Source organism: Salvelinus fontinalis, chromosome 2 (genome assembly GCF_029448725.1).
Source record: "Salvelinus fontinalis isolate EN_2023a chromosome 2, ASM2944872v1, whole genome shotgun sequence".
Lineage (NCBI taxonomy): Eukaryota > Metazoa > Chordata > Actinopteri > Salmoniformes > Salmonidae > Salvelinus > Salvelinus fontinalis.
This window is the reverse complement of record NC_074666.1, coordinates 95,319,814-95,333,120: the sequence shown is the minus strand read 5'-3', so window position 1 is coordinate 95,333,120 and position 13,307 is coordinate 95,319,814. Positions and strand designations below refer to the sequence as shown.

General features: G+C 44.8%; 2 long non-coding RNA genes across 10 annotated transcripts; one reads left to right on the top strand and one right to left on the bottom strand.

Moving 5' to 3' along the window:
* Positions 1-4,541: 4,541 nt before the first annotated feature.
* Positions 4,542-8,239, top strand: LOC129832402 (uncharacterized). Its single transcript, XR_008755934.1, has 3 exons — positions 4,542-4,679; positions 5,453-5,649; positions 6,925-8,239. It is a non-coding gene; the product is annotated as an uncharacterized LOC129832402 (long non-coding RNA).
* A 128-nt stretch (positions 8,240-8,367) lies between these two features.
* On the bottom strand, positions 8,368-11,600 carry LOC129832407 (uncharacterized). 9 transcript variants are annotated; one of them, XR_008755943.1, is made up of 3 exons: positions 11,171-11,600; positions 9,299-11,130; positions 8,368-9,208 (listed from the first exon to the last, which is right to left on the bottom strand). It is a non-coding gene; the product is annotated as an uncharacterized LOC129832407 (long non-coding RNA). The 9 variants fall into 9 exon arrangements; XR_008755942.1 differs by having other exon boundaries at positions 8,368-9,526; positions 9,603-11,130; XR_008755937.1 differs by having other exon boundaries at positions 8,368-9,754; positions 9,831-11,130.
* Positions 11,601-13,307: the final 1,707 nt, after the last annotated feature.

Here is a 13,307-nt window from a genome sequence, read left to right as displayed (position 1 = left end):
GATCAGTACCCTGTAGACGATGTGGAGGGTAGTACCCTGTAGACGATGTGGAGGGTAGTACCCTGTAGACGATGTGGAGGGTAGTACCCTGTAGACGATGTGGATCAGTACCCTGTAGACGATGTGGATCAGTACCCTGTAGACGATGTGGAGGGTAGTACCCTGTAGACGATGTGGAGGGTAGTACCCTGTAGACGATGTGGAGGGTAGTACCCTGTAGACGATGTGGAGGGTAGTACCCTGTAGACAATGTGGAGGGTAGTACCCTGTAGACGATGTGGATCAGTACCCTGTAGACGATGTGGATCAGTACCCTGTAGACGATGTGTAGGGTAGTACCCTGTAGACGATGTGGAGGGTAGTACCCTGTAGACGATGTGGGTCAGTACCCTGTAGACGATGTGGATCAGTACCTTGTAGACGATGTGGATCAGTACCCTGTAGACGATGTGGAGGGTAGTACCCTGTAGACGATGTGGAGTGTAGTACCCTGTAGACGATGTGGAGGGTAGTACCCTGTAGACGATGTGGAGGGTAGTACCCTGTAGACGATGTGGATCAGTACCCTGTAGACGATGTGGAGAGTAGTACCCTGTAGACGATGTGGAGGGTAGTACCCTGTAGACGATGTGGAGGGTAGTACCCTGTAGACGATGTGGATCAGTACCCTGTAGACGATGTGGAGGGTAGTACCCTGTAGACGATGTGGAGGGTAGTACCCTGTAGACGATGTGGGTCAGTACCCTGTAGACGATGTGGGTCAGTACCCTGTAGACGATGTGGATCAGTACCCTGTAGACGATGTGGATCAGTACCCTGTAGACGATGTGGAGGGTAGTACCCTGTAGACGATGTGGAGGGTAGTACCCTGTAGACGATGTGGAGGGTAGTACCCTGTAGACGATGTGGAGGGTAGTACCCTGTAGACGATGTGGAGGGTAGTACCCTGTAGACGATGTGGAGGGTAGTACCCTGTAGACGATGTGGAGGGTAGTACCCTGTAGACGATGTGGGTCAGTACCCTGTAGACGATGTGGATCAGTACCTTGTAGACGATGTGGATCAGTACCCTGTAGACGATGTGGAGGGTAGTACCCTGTAGACGATGTGGAGTGTAGTACCCTGTAGACGATGTGGAGGGTAGTACCCTGTAGACGATGTGGAGGGTAGTACCCTGTAGACGATGTGGATCAGTACCCTGTAGACGATGTGGAGAGTAGTACCCTGTAGACGATGTGGAGGGTAGTACCCTGTAGACGATGTGGAGGGTAGTACCCTGTAGACGATGTGGATCAGTACCCTGTAGACGATGTGGAGGGTAGTACCCTGTAGACGATGTGGAGGGTAGTACCCTGTAGACGATGTGGGTCAGTACCCTGTAGACGATGTGGGTCAGTACCCTGTAGACGATGTGGATCAGTACCCTGTAGACGATGTGGATCAGTACCCTGTAGACGATGTGGAGGGTAGTACCCTGTAGACGATGTGGAGGGTAGTACGCTGTAGACGATGTGGAGGGTAGTACCCTGTAGACGATGTGGAGGGTAGTACCCTGTAGACGATGTGGAGGGTAGTACCCTGTAGACGATGTGGAGGGTAGTACCCTGTAGACGATGTGGAGGGTAGTACCCTGTAGACGATGTGGAGGGTAGTACCCTGTAGACGATGTTGAGGGTAGTACCCTGTAGACGATGTGGATCAGTACCCTGTATACGATGTGGAGGGTAGTACCCTGTAGACTATGTGGATCAGTACCCTGTATATGATGTTGATCAGTACCCTGTAGACGATGTGGAGGGTAGTACCCTGTAGACGATGTGGATCAGTACCCTGTAGACGATGTGGATCAGTACCCTGTAGACGATGTGGAGGGTAGTACCCTGTAGACGATGTGGAGGGTAGTACCCTGTAGACGATGTGGAGGGTAGTACCCTGTAGACGATGTGGATCAGTACCCTGTAGACGATGTGGATCAGTACCCTGTAGACGATGTGGAGGGTAGTACCCTGTAGACGATGTGGAGGGTAGTACCCTGTAGACGATGTGGAGGGTAGTACCCTGTAGACGATGTGGAGGGTAGTACCCTGTAGACGATGTGGAGGGTAGTACCCTGTAGACGATGTGGAGGGTAGTACCCTGTAGACGATGTTGAGGGTAGTACCCTGTAGACGATGTGGATCAGTACCCTGTAGACGATGTGGAGGGTAGTACCCTGTAGACGATGTGGATCAGTACCCTGTATATGATGTGGATCAGTACCCTGTAGACGATGTGGAGGGTAGTACCCTGTAGACGATGTGGATCAGTACCCTGTATATGATGTGGATCAGTACCCTGTAGACGATGTGGAGGGTAGTACCCTGTAGACGATGTGGATCAGTACCCTGTAGACGATGTGGAGGGTAGTACCCTGTAGACGATGTGGAGGGTAGTACCCTGTAGACGATGTGGATCAGTACCCTGTAGACGATGTGGATCAGTACCCTGTATATGATGTGGATCAGTACCCTGTATATGATGTGGATCAGTACCCTGTAGACGATGTGGATCAGTACCCTGTAGACGATGTGGATCAGTACCCTGTAGACGATGTGGAGGGTAGTACCCTGTAGACGATGTGGAAGGTAGTACCCTGTAGACGATGTGGAGGGTAGTACCCTGTAGACGATGTGGAGGGTAGTACCCTGTAGACGATGTGGAGGGTAGTACCCTGTAGACGATGTGGATCAGTACCCTGTATATGATGTGGATCAGTACCCTGTAGACGATGTGGAGGGTAGTACCCTGTAGACGATGTGGATCAGTACCCTGTAGACGATGTGGAGGGTAGTACCCTGTAGACGATGTGGAGGGTAGTACCCTGTAGACGATGTGGATCAGTACCCTGTATATGATGTGGAGGGTAGTACCCTGTAGACGATGTGGATCAGTACCCTGTATATGATGTGGATCAGTACCCTGTAGACGATGTGGATCAGTACCCTGTAGACGATGTGGATCAGTACCCTGTAGACGATGTGGAGGGTAGTACCCTGTAGACGATGTGGAAGGTAGTACCCTGTAGACGATGTGGAGGGTAGTACCCTGTAGACGATGTGGAGGGTAGTACCCTGTAGACGATGTGGAGGGTAGTACCCTGTAGACGATGTGGAGGGTAGTACCCTGTAGACGATGTGGAGGGTAGTACCCTGTAGACGATGTGGATCAGTACCCTGTATACGATGTGGATCAGTACCCTGTAGACGATGTGGATCAGTACCCTGTATACGATGTGGATCAGTACCCTGTAGACGATGTCGATCAGTACCCTGTAGACGATGTGGATAAGTACCCTGTAGACGATGTGGGTCAGTACCCTGTAGACGATGTGGAGGGTAGTACCCTGTAGACGATGTGGATCAGTACCCTGTAGAAGATGTGGATCAGTACCCTGTAGACGATGTGGAGGGTAGTACCCTGTAGACGATGTGGAGGGTAGTACCCTGTAGACGATGTGGAGGGTAGTACCCTGTAGACGATGTTGAGGGTAGTACCCTGTAGACGATGTGGATCAGTACCCTGTAGACGATGTGGAGGGTAGTACCCTGTAGACGATGTGGATCAGTACCCTGTATATGATGTGGATCAGTACCCTGTAGACGATGTGGAGGGTAGTACCCTGTAGACGATGTGGATCAGTACCCTGTAGACGATGTGGAGGGTAGTACCCTGTAGACGATGTGGAGGGTAGTACCCTGTAGACGATATGGAGGGTAGTACCCTGTAGACGATGTGGATCAGTACCCTGTAGACGATGTGGATCAGTACCCTGTAGACGATGTGGAGGGTAGTACCCTGTAGACGATGTGGAGGGTAGTACCCTGTAGACGATGTGGATCAGTACCCTGTAGACGATGTGGAGGGTAGTACCCTGTAGACGATGTGGATCAGTACCCTGTATATGATGTGGATCAGTACCCTGTAGACGATGTGGAGGGTAGTACCCTGTAGACGATGTGGATCAGTACCCTGTAGACGATGTGGAGGGTAGTACCCTGTAGACGATGTGGAGGGTAGTACCCTGTAGACGATGTGGATCAGTACCCTGTATATGATGTGGATCAGTACCCTGTAGACGATGTGGAGGGTAGTACCCTGTAGACGATGTGGATCAGTACCCTGTAGACGATGTGGAGGGTAGTACCCTGTAGACGATATGGAGGGTAGTACCCTGTAGACGATGTGGAGGGTAGTACCCTGTAGACGATGTGGAGGGTAGTACCCTGTAGACGATGTGGAGGGTAGTACCCTGTAGACGATGTGGAGGGTATTAGCCTGTATATGTCCCTGTAAAATAACCCTCCTTTTATACAACCCTCAGTCTATCTTCTGGTAAAAACATGCTGAACAATTCAGGAGCTCATCTGCTCATTAACTCTCTATCTTTCCTCTGTCTCTCTCTCTTTCACTCTCACTGTCCTCTCTCTCGTTTCTCTCTCTCTCTTCTCTCTCGTTTCTCTCTTCTCTCTCGTTTCTCTCTCGTTTCTCTCTCTCTCTCTCTCTCTAGAGTTTTTAGCCACCACTTGTTGAAGCTGTGTAAGCTCCACCCCTCTCTGGTTGTGGACCAATCACGGGAGCTGCTGGAGTTTGCTGGAACCACCACTAACATCAACAGCAAAGAAGACCTGTACACACATGTGGTGAGAACTATATACTATAATATATACTATATACTATAATATATACTATATACTATAATATACACACGTGGTGAGAACTATATACTATAATATATACTATACACTATATACTATAATATATACTATATACTATAATATACACACGTGGTGAGAACTATATACTATAATATATACTATAATATACACACGTGGTGAGAACTATATACTATATACTATAATATATACTATACAGTATAATATATACTATACACTATAATATACACACATGTGGTGAACTATACACTATATACTATAATATGTACTATACAGTATAATATACACACGTGGTGAGAACTATACACTATATACTCTAATATATATATATATATATATATAATATACACACACTCTACTGTACACACTATACTATACACTCTAATATGCACACACCTACTATACACATTATACTATACGCACACTTTGATATACACAATATACTATACACACTCTACTATACTATACACACTCTACTATACACACTATACTATACACTCTAATATACACACACTCTACTATACAGAAACACAGTAACCTTTACAGACACATGGTGACAGATCGAGACACTGTGTGTGTATCTATCTTGTTAACTGGGTGTGTGTGTGTGTGTCTGTGTGTCTGTGTATGTATCTATCTTGTTAACTGGGTGTGTGTGTGTGTGTGTGTGTGTGTGTGTGTGTGTGTGTGTGTGTGTGTGTGTGTGTGTGTGTGTGTGTGTGTGTGTGTGTGTGTACTAGGTGTGGGTGCTAGGTGAGTACCTGTCGGTGTCATTTGACTCTCGGTGTTCCGTGGATCTGGTTACTTCCTGTTTCGAGGCATTGGAGGCAGTCCTCTTCGAGATCACTTCCTCTGGAAGCCCCTCCCCCAGGGTGGTTACCTCCTTACTGAGCGCGCTCGCTAAATTGGCTTCCCGTTCCCACGACCTCATACCCAGGTAACACACACACACACACTGCTCACCTACTGCACCATGTAACACACACACACACTGCTGTAGTAGGTCCTCACCTACTGCACCATGCAGCCATCAGGCCCACTGCTGTAGTAGCTCCTCACCTACTGCACCATGCAGCCATCAGGCCTACAGGCCCACTGCTGTAGTAGCTCCTCACCTACTGCACCATGCAGCCATCAGGCCCACTGCTGTAGTAGCTCCTCACCTACTGCACCATGCAGCCATCAGGCCTACAGGCCCACTGCTGTAGTAGCTCCTCACCTACTGCACCATGCAGCCATTAGGCCCACTGCTGTAGTAACTCCTCACCTACTGCACCATGCAGCCATCAGGCCCACTGCTGTAGTAGCTCCTCACCTACTGCACCATGCAGCCATCAGGCCTACAGGCCCACTGCTGTAGTAGCTCCTCACCTACCGCACCATGCAGCCATCAGACCCACTGCTGTAGTAGCTCCTCACCTACTGCACCGTGCAGCCATCAGACCCACTGCTGTAGTAGTTCCTCACCTACTGCAGCCATCAGGCCTACAGGCTCACTGCTGTAGTAGCTCCTCACCTACTGCACCATGCAGCCATCAGGTCCACTGCTGTAGTAGCTCCTCACCTACTGCACCATGCAGCCATCAGGCCCACTGCTGTAGTAGTTCCTCACCTACTGCAGCCATCAGGCTCACTGCTGTAGTAGCTCCTCACCTACTGCACCATGCAGCCATCAGGCCTACAGGCTCACTGCTGTAGTAGTTCCTCACCTACTGCAGCCATCAGGCTCACTGCTGTAGTAGCTCCTCACCTACTGCACCATGCAGCCATCAGGCCTACAGGCTCACTGCTGTAGTAGCTCCTCACCTACTGCACCATGCAGCCATCAGGCCCACTGCTGTAGTAGCTCCTCACCTACTGCACCATGCAGCCATCAGGCCCACTGCTGTAGTAGCTCCTCACCTACTGCACCATGCAGCCATCAGGCCCACTGCTGTAGTAGCTCCTCACCTACTGCACCATGCAGCCATCAGGCCCACTGCTGTAGTAGCTCCTCACCTACTGCACCATGCAGCCATCAGGCCTACAGGCTGACTGCTGTAGTAGTTCCTCACCTGTTCCTCACCTGTTCCTGCTGTCCTACAGGCTACAGTCACAAAATTACACACTACAGCCGTTCCTAACTCGGTGGTGTGTGTGTGTGTGTGTGTGTGTGTGTGTGTGTGTGTGTGTGTGTGTGTGTGTGTGTGTGTGTGTGTGTGTGTGTGTGTAGGGTTTCTCTGTTCCTCTCTAAGCTTCGTAGCGGAGCAGTCTCCTGGTGTGGCAGCGAGGAGGATGTTGTCGCCGTAGTGACCAGAGGGGAGGAGTTATGGTCGCTGCTGAAACTTCCGAGCGTGGCGCTGAGTGTCCTGACCCCGCCTCCCCTCGCCACTTCCCCCCGCTGGCACCGAGACGCCAACGCATCGCTGCCTCCTCGACTCAGAACGCTGACTGGCCTCACACACACACACGCTAAAATATAATCACAGCTTCACATAGACCTTAAATTATCACCTCGACTCAGAACGCTGACTGGCCTCACACACACACACGCTAAAATATAATCACAGCTTCACATAGACCTTAAATGATCACCTCGACTCAGAACGCTGACTGGCCTCACACACACACACGCTAAAATATAATCACAGCTTCACATAGACCTTAAATGATCACCTCGACTCAGAACGCTGACTGGCCTCACACACACACACGCTAAAATATAATCACAGCTTCACATAGACCTTAAATGATCACCTCGACTCAGAACGCTGACTGGCCTCACACACACACACGCTAAAATATAATCACAGCTTCACATAGACCTTAAATTATCACCTCGACTCAGAACGCTGACTGGCCTCACACACACACACACACACACACACACGCTAAAATATAATCACAGCTTCACATAGACCTTAAATGATCACCTCGACTCAGAACGCTGACTGGCCTCACACACACACACGCTAAAATATAATCACAGCTTCACATAGACCTTAAATTATCACCTCGACTCAGAACGCTGACTGGCCTCACACACACACACGCTAAAATATAATCACAGCTTCACATAGACCTTAAATTATCACCTCGACTCAGAACGCTGACTGGCCTCACACACACACACGCTAAAATATAATCACAACTTCACATAGACCTTAAATTATCACCTCGACTCAGAACGCTGACTGGCCTCACACACACACACGCTAAAATATAATCACAGCTTCACATAGACCTTAAATAAATTTTGTACTTGTAGATTACCAAAAGTATTAGGGACAGTGACACATTTTTTGTTGTTGTGTACAAAATCATCTGAAACACAACCAAAACAAACAGCAAATACATCCAACAGGTTTGTAGAGTCACAAAGCTTGATGTAGTTATTGAGTGCTATGAATTATGGGACCAAATACTACACTTTTGACTTTTGGTCCCCTAAAATGGGGGGGAACTATGTACAAAAAATGCTGTAATTTCTAAATGTTTCACCTGATATGGATGGGAATAGCCTCAAATTAAAGCTGTCTGCACTTTAACCTCGTAGTCATTGTATCATTTCAAATCCAACTTGTTGAAGTACAGAGACAAAACTACAAGATGTCACTGTTCTAATACTTTGAGCTCACTGTATTTGTTTTCACACACACACACACACACACACACACGTGTTTTATAGATCTCTTTTAATCAACAGTTTCTCTTATAGAAATCTCTTAGTTCCTGAGTGAAGATCATAGATACAGTTATACTAGACAGGAATGACACATCTAGATATAGTTATACTAGACAGGACTGACACATCTAGATATGCTAGACAGGACTGACAGCCATCTAGATATAATTATACTAGACAGGAATGACAGACATCTAGATATAGTTATACTAGACAGGACTGACAGACATCTAGATATAGTTATACTAGACAGGACTGACAGACATCTAGATATAGTTATACTAGACAGGACTGACTGAGCCATCTAGATATAATTATACTAGACAGGAATGACACATCTAGATATAGTTATACTAGACAGGAATGACAGACATCTAGACATAGTTATACTAGACAGGACTGACAGACATCTAGATATAGTTATACTAGACAGGACTGACTGAGCCATCTAGATATAATTATACTAGACAGGAATGACACATCTAGATATAGTTATACTAGACAGGAATGACAGACATCTAGATATAGTTATACTAGACAGGACTGACAGACATCTAGATATAGTTATACTAGACAGGACAGACATGTGCCTTCAGAAAGTATTCATTTTGTGTTTCAGCCTGAATTTAAAATAGATTATGATGTTTCTCACTGGCCTAAACAATACCCCATAATGTCAAAGTGGAATTATGCTTTTTGAAGTTTTTACAAATTAATACAAAATGAAAAGCTGAAATGTCTTGTCAATAACTATTTACTACGGAGTAATACTGTGGTACCTTTATACTGACACCTTTTATACTGACACCTTTAAGGAGTAATACTGTGGTACCTTTATACTGACACCTTTACGGAGTAATACTGTGATACCTTTATACTGACACCTTTAAGGAGTAATACTGTGATACCTTTATACTGACACCTTTAAGGAGTAATACTGTGGTACCTTTATACTGACACCTTTAAGGAGTAATACTGTGATACCTTTATACTGACACCTTTAAGGAGTAATACTGTGGTACCTTTATACTGACACCTTTCAGGAGTAATACTGTGGTACCTTTATACTGACACCTTTAAGGAGTAATACTGTGGTACCTTTATACTGACACCGTTAAGGAGTAATACTGTGGTACCTTTATACTGACACCTTTACGGAGTAATACTGTGGTACCTTTATACTGACACCTTTACGGAGTAATACTGTGGTACCTTTATACTGACACCTTTAAGGAGTAATACTGTGGTACCTTTATACTGACACCTTTAAGGAGTAATACTGTGGTACCTTTATACTGACACCTTTAAGGAGTAATACTGTGGTACCTTTATACTGACACCTTTAAGGAGTAATACGGTGGTACCTTTATACTGACACCTTTACGGAGTAATACTGTGGTACCTTTATACTGACACCTTTACGGAGTAATACTGTGGTACCTTTATAACGACACCTTTAAGGAGTAATACTGTGATACCTTTATACTGACACCTTTACGGAGTAATACTGTGGTACATTTATACTGACACCTTTAAGGAGTAATACTGTGGTACCTTTATACTGACACCTTTTATACTGACACCTTTAAGGAGTAATACTGTGATACCTTTATACTGACACCTTTCAGGAGTAATACTGTGATACCTTTATACTGACACCTTTAAGGAGTAATACTGTGATACCTTTATACTGACACCTTTCAGGAGTAATACTGTGATACCTTTATACTGACACCTTTAAGGAGTAATACTGTGGTACCTTTATACTGACACCTTTACGGAGTAATACTGTGGTACATTTATACTGACACCTTTAAGGAGTAATACTGTGGTACCTTTATACTGACACCTTTTATACTGACACCTTTAAGGAGTAATACTGTGGTACCTTTATACTGACACCTTTAAGGAGTAATACTGTGATACCTTTATACTGACACCTTTACGGAGTAATACTGTGGTACATTTATACTGACACCTTTAAGGAGTAATACTGTGGTACCTTTATACTGACACATTTAAGGAGTAATACTGTGATACCTTTATACTGACACCTTTAAGGAGTAATACTGTGATACCTTTATACGGACACCTTTAAGGAGTAATACTGTGATACCTTTATACTGACACCTTTACGGAGTAATACTGTGGTACATTTATACTGACACCTTTAAGGAGTAATACTGTGGTACCTTTATACTGACACCTTTTATACTGACACCTTTAAGGAGTAATACTGTGATACCTTTATACTGACACCTTTCAGGAGTAATACTGTGATACCTTTATACTGACACCTTTAAGGAGTAATACTGTGATACCTTTATACTGACACCTTTCAGGAGTAATACTGTGATACCTTTATACTGACACCTTTAAGGAGTAATACTGTGATACCTTTATACTGACACCTTTAAGGAGTAATAATGTGGTACCTTTATACTGACACCTTTAAGGAGTAATACTGTGGTACCTTTATACTGACACCTTTCAGGAGTAATACTGTGGTACATTTATACTGACACCTTTAAGGAGTAATAATGTGGTACCTTTATACTGACACCTTTAAGGAGTAATACTGTGGTACCTTTATACTGACACCTTTAAGGAGTAATACTGTGGTACCTTTATACTGACACCTTTTATACTGACACCTTTAAGGAGTAATAATGTGGTACCTTTATACTGACACCTTTAAGGAGTAATACTGTGGTACCTTTATACTGACACCTTTAAGGAGTAATACTGTGGTACCTTTGTACCTTTAAGGAGTAATACTGTGGTACCTTTATACCTTTAAGGAGTAATACTGTGGTACCTTTATACTGACACCTTTAAGGAGTAATACTGTGGTACCTTTATACTGACACCTTTAAGGAGTAATACTGTGGTACATTTATACTGACACCTTTAAGGAGTAATAATGTGGTACCTTTATACTGACACCTTTAAGGAGTAATACTGTGGTACCTTTATACTGACACCTTTAAGGAGTAATACTGTGGTACCTTTATACTGACACCGATGGCAAGATGCAGTAGATGATATAGAGTACAGTATATACATATACATTATATTAAGTGGCATTGTTTAAAGTGGCTAGTGATACATTTTTGATCAATTTCCATCAATTCCATTTTTAAAGTGGCTGGAGTTGAGTCAGTATGTTGGCAGCGGCCGCTAAATGTTAGTGGTGGCTGTTTAACAGTCTGATGGCCTTGAGATAGAAGCTGTTTTTCAGTCTCTCGGTCCCAGCTTTGATGCACCTGTACTGACCTCGCCTTCTGGATGATAGCGGGGTGAACAGGCAGTGGCTTGGGTGGTTGTTGTCCTTGATGATCCTTCTGGTAGTTCATTGATTCCTGTCTCTAATTGGACAGAGAGAGAGATCCTTCTGGTAGTTCATTGATTCCTGTCTCTAATTGGACAGAGAGAGATCCTTCTGGTAGTTCATTGATTCCTGTCTCTAATTGGACAGAGAGATCCTTCTGGTAGTTCATTGATTCCTGTCTCTAATTGGACAAAGAGAGAGATCCTTCTGGTAGTTCATTGATTCCTGTCTCTAATTGGACAGAGAGAGATCCTTCTGGTAGTTCATTGATTCCTGTCTCTAATTGGACAGAGAGATCCTTCTGGTAGTTCATTGGTTCCTGTCTCTAATTGGACAGAGAGAGATCCTTCTGGTAGTTCATTGATTCTTGTCTCTAATTGGACAGAGAGAGAGATCCTTCTGGTAGTTCATTGATTCCTGTCTCTAATTGGACAGAGAGAGATCCTTCTGGTAGTTCATTGATTCCTGTCTCTAATTGGACAGAGAGATCCTTCTGGTAGTTCATTGATTCCTGTCTCTAATTGGACAGAGAGAGATCCTTCTGGTAGTTCATTGGTTCCTGTCTCTAATTGGACAGAGAGAGAGATCCTTCTGGTAGTTCATTGATTCCTGTCTCTAATTGGACAGAGAGAGATCCTTCTGGTAGTTCATTGGTTCCTGTCTCTAATTGGACAGAGAGAGATCCTTCTGGTAGTTCATTGATTCCTGTCTCTAATTGGACAGAGAGAGATCCTTCTGGTAGTTCATTGGTTCCTGTCTCTAATTGGACAGAGAGAGATCCTTCTGGTAGTTCATTGATTCCTGTCTCTAATTGGACAGAGAGATCCTTCTGGTAGTTCATTGATTCCTGTCTCTAATTGGACAGAGAGAGATCCTTCTGGTAGTTCATTGATTCCTGTCTCTAATTGGACAGAGAGATCCTTCTGGTAGTTCATTGGTTCCTGTCTCTAATTGGACAAAGAGAGAGATCCTTCTGGTAGTTCATTGATTCCTGTCTCTAATTGGACAAAGAGAGAGATCCTTCTGGTAGTTCATTGATTCCTGTCTCTAATTGGACAGAGAGATCCTTCTGGTAGTTCATTGATTCCTGTCTCTAATTGGACAGAGAGAGATCCTTCTGGTAGTTCATTGATTCCTGTCTCTAATTGGACAGAGAGATCCTTCTGGTAGTTCATTGATTCCTGTCTCTAATTGGACAAAGAGAGAGATCCTTCTGGTAGTTCATTGATTCCTGTCTCTAATTGGACAAAGAGAGAGATCCTTCTGGTAGTTCATTGATTCCTGTCTCTAATTGGACAGAGAGATCCTTCTGGTAGTTCATTGATTCCTGTCTCTAATTGGACAGAGAGAGATCCTTCTGGTAGTTCATTGATTCCTGTCTCTAATTGGACAGAGAGATCCTTCTGGTAGTTCATTGATTCCTGTCTCTAATTGGACAAAGAGAGATCCTTCTGGTAGTTCATTGATTCCTGTCTCTAATTGGACAGAGAGAGATCCTTCTGGTAGTTCATTGATTCCTGTCTCTAATTGGACAGAGAGATCCTTCTGGTAGTTCATTGATTCCTGTCTCTAATTGGACAGAGAGAGATCCTTCTGGTAG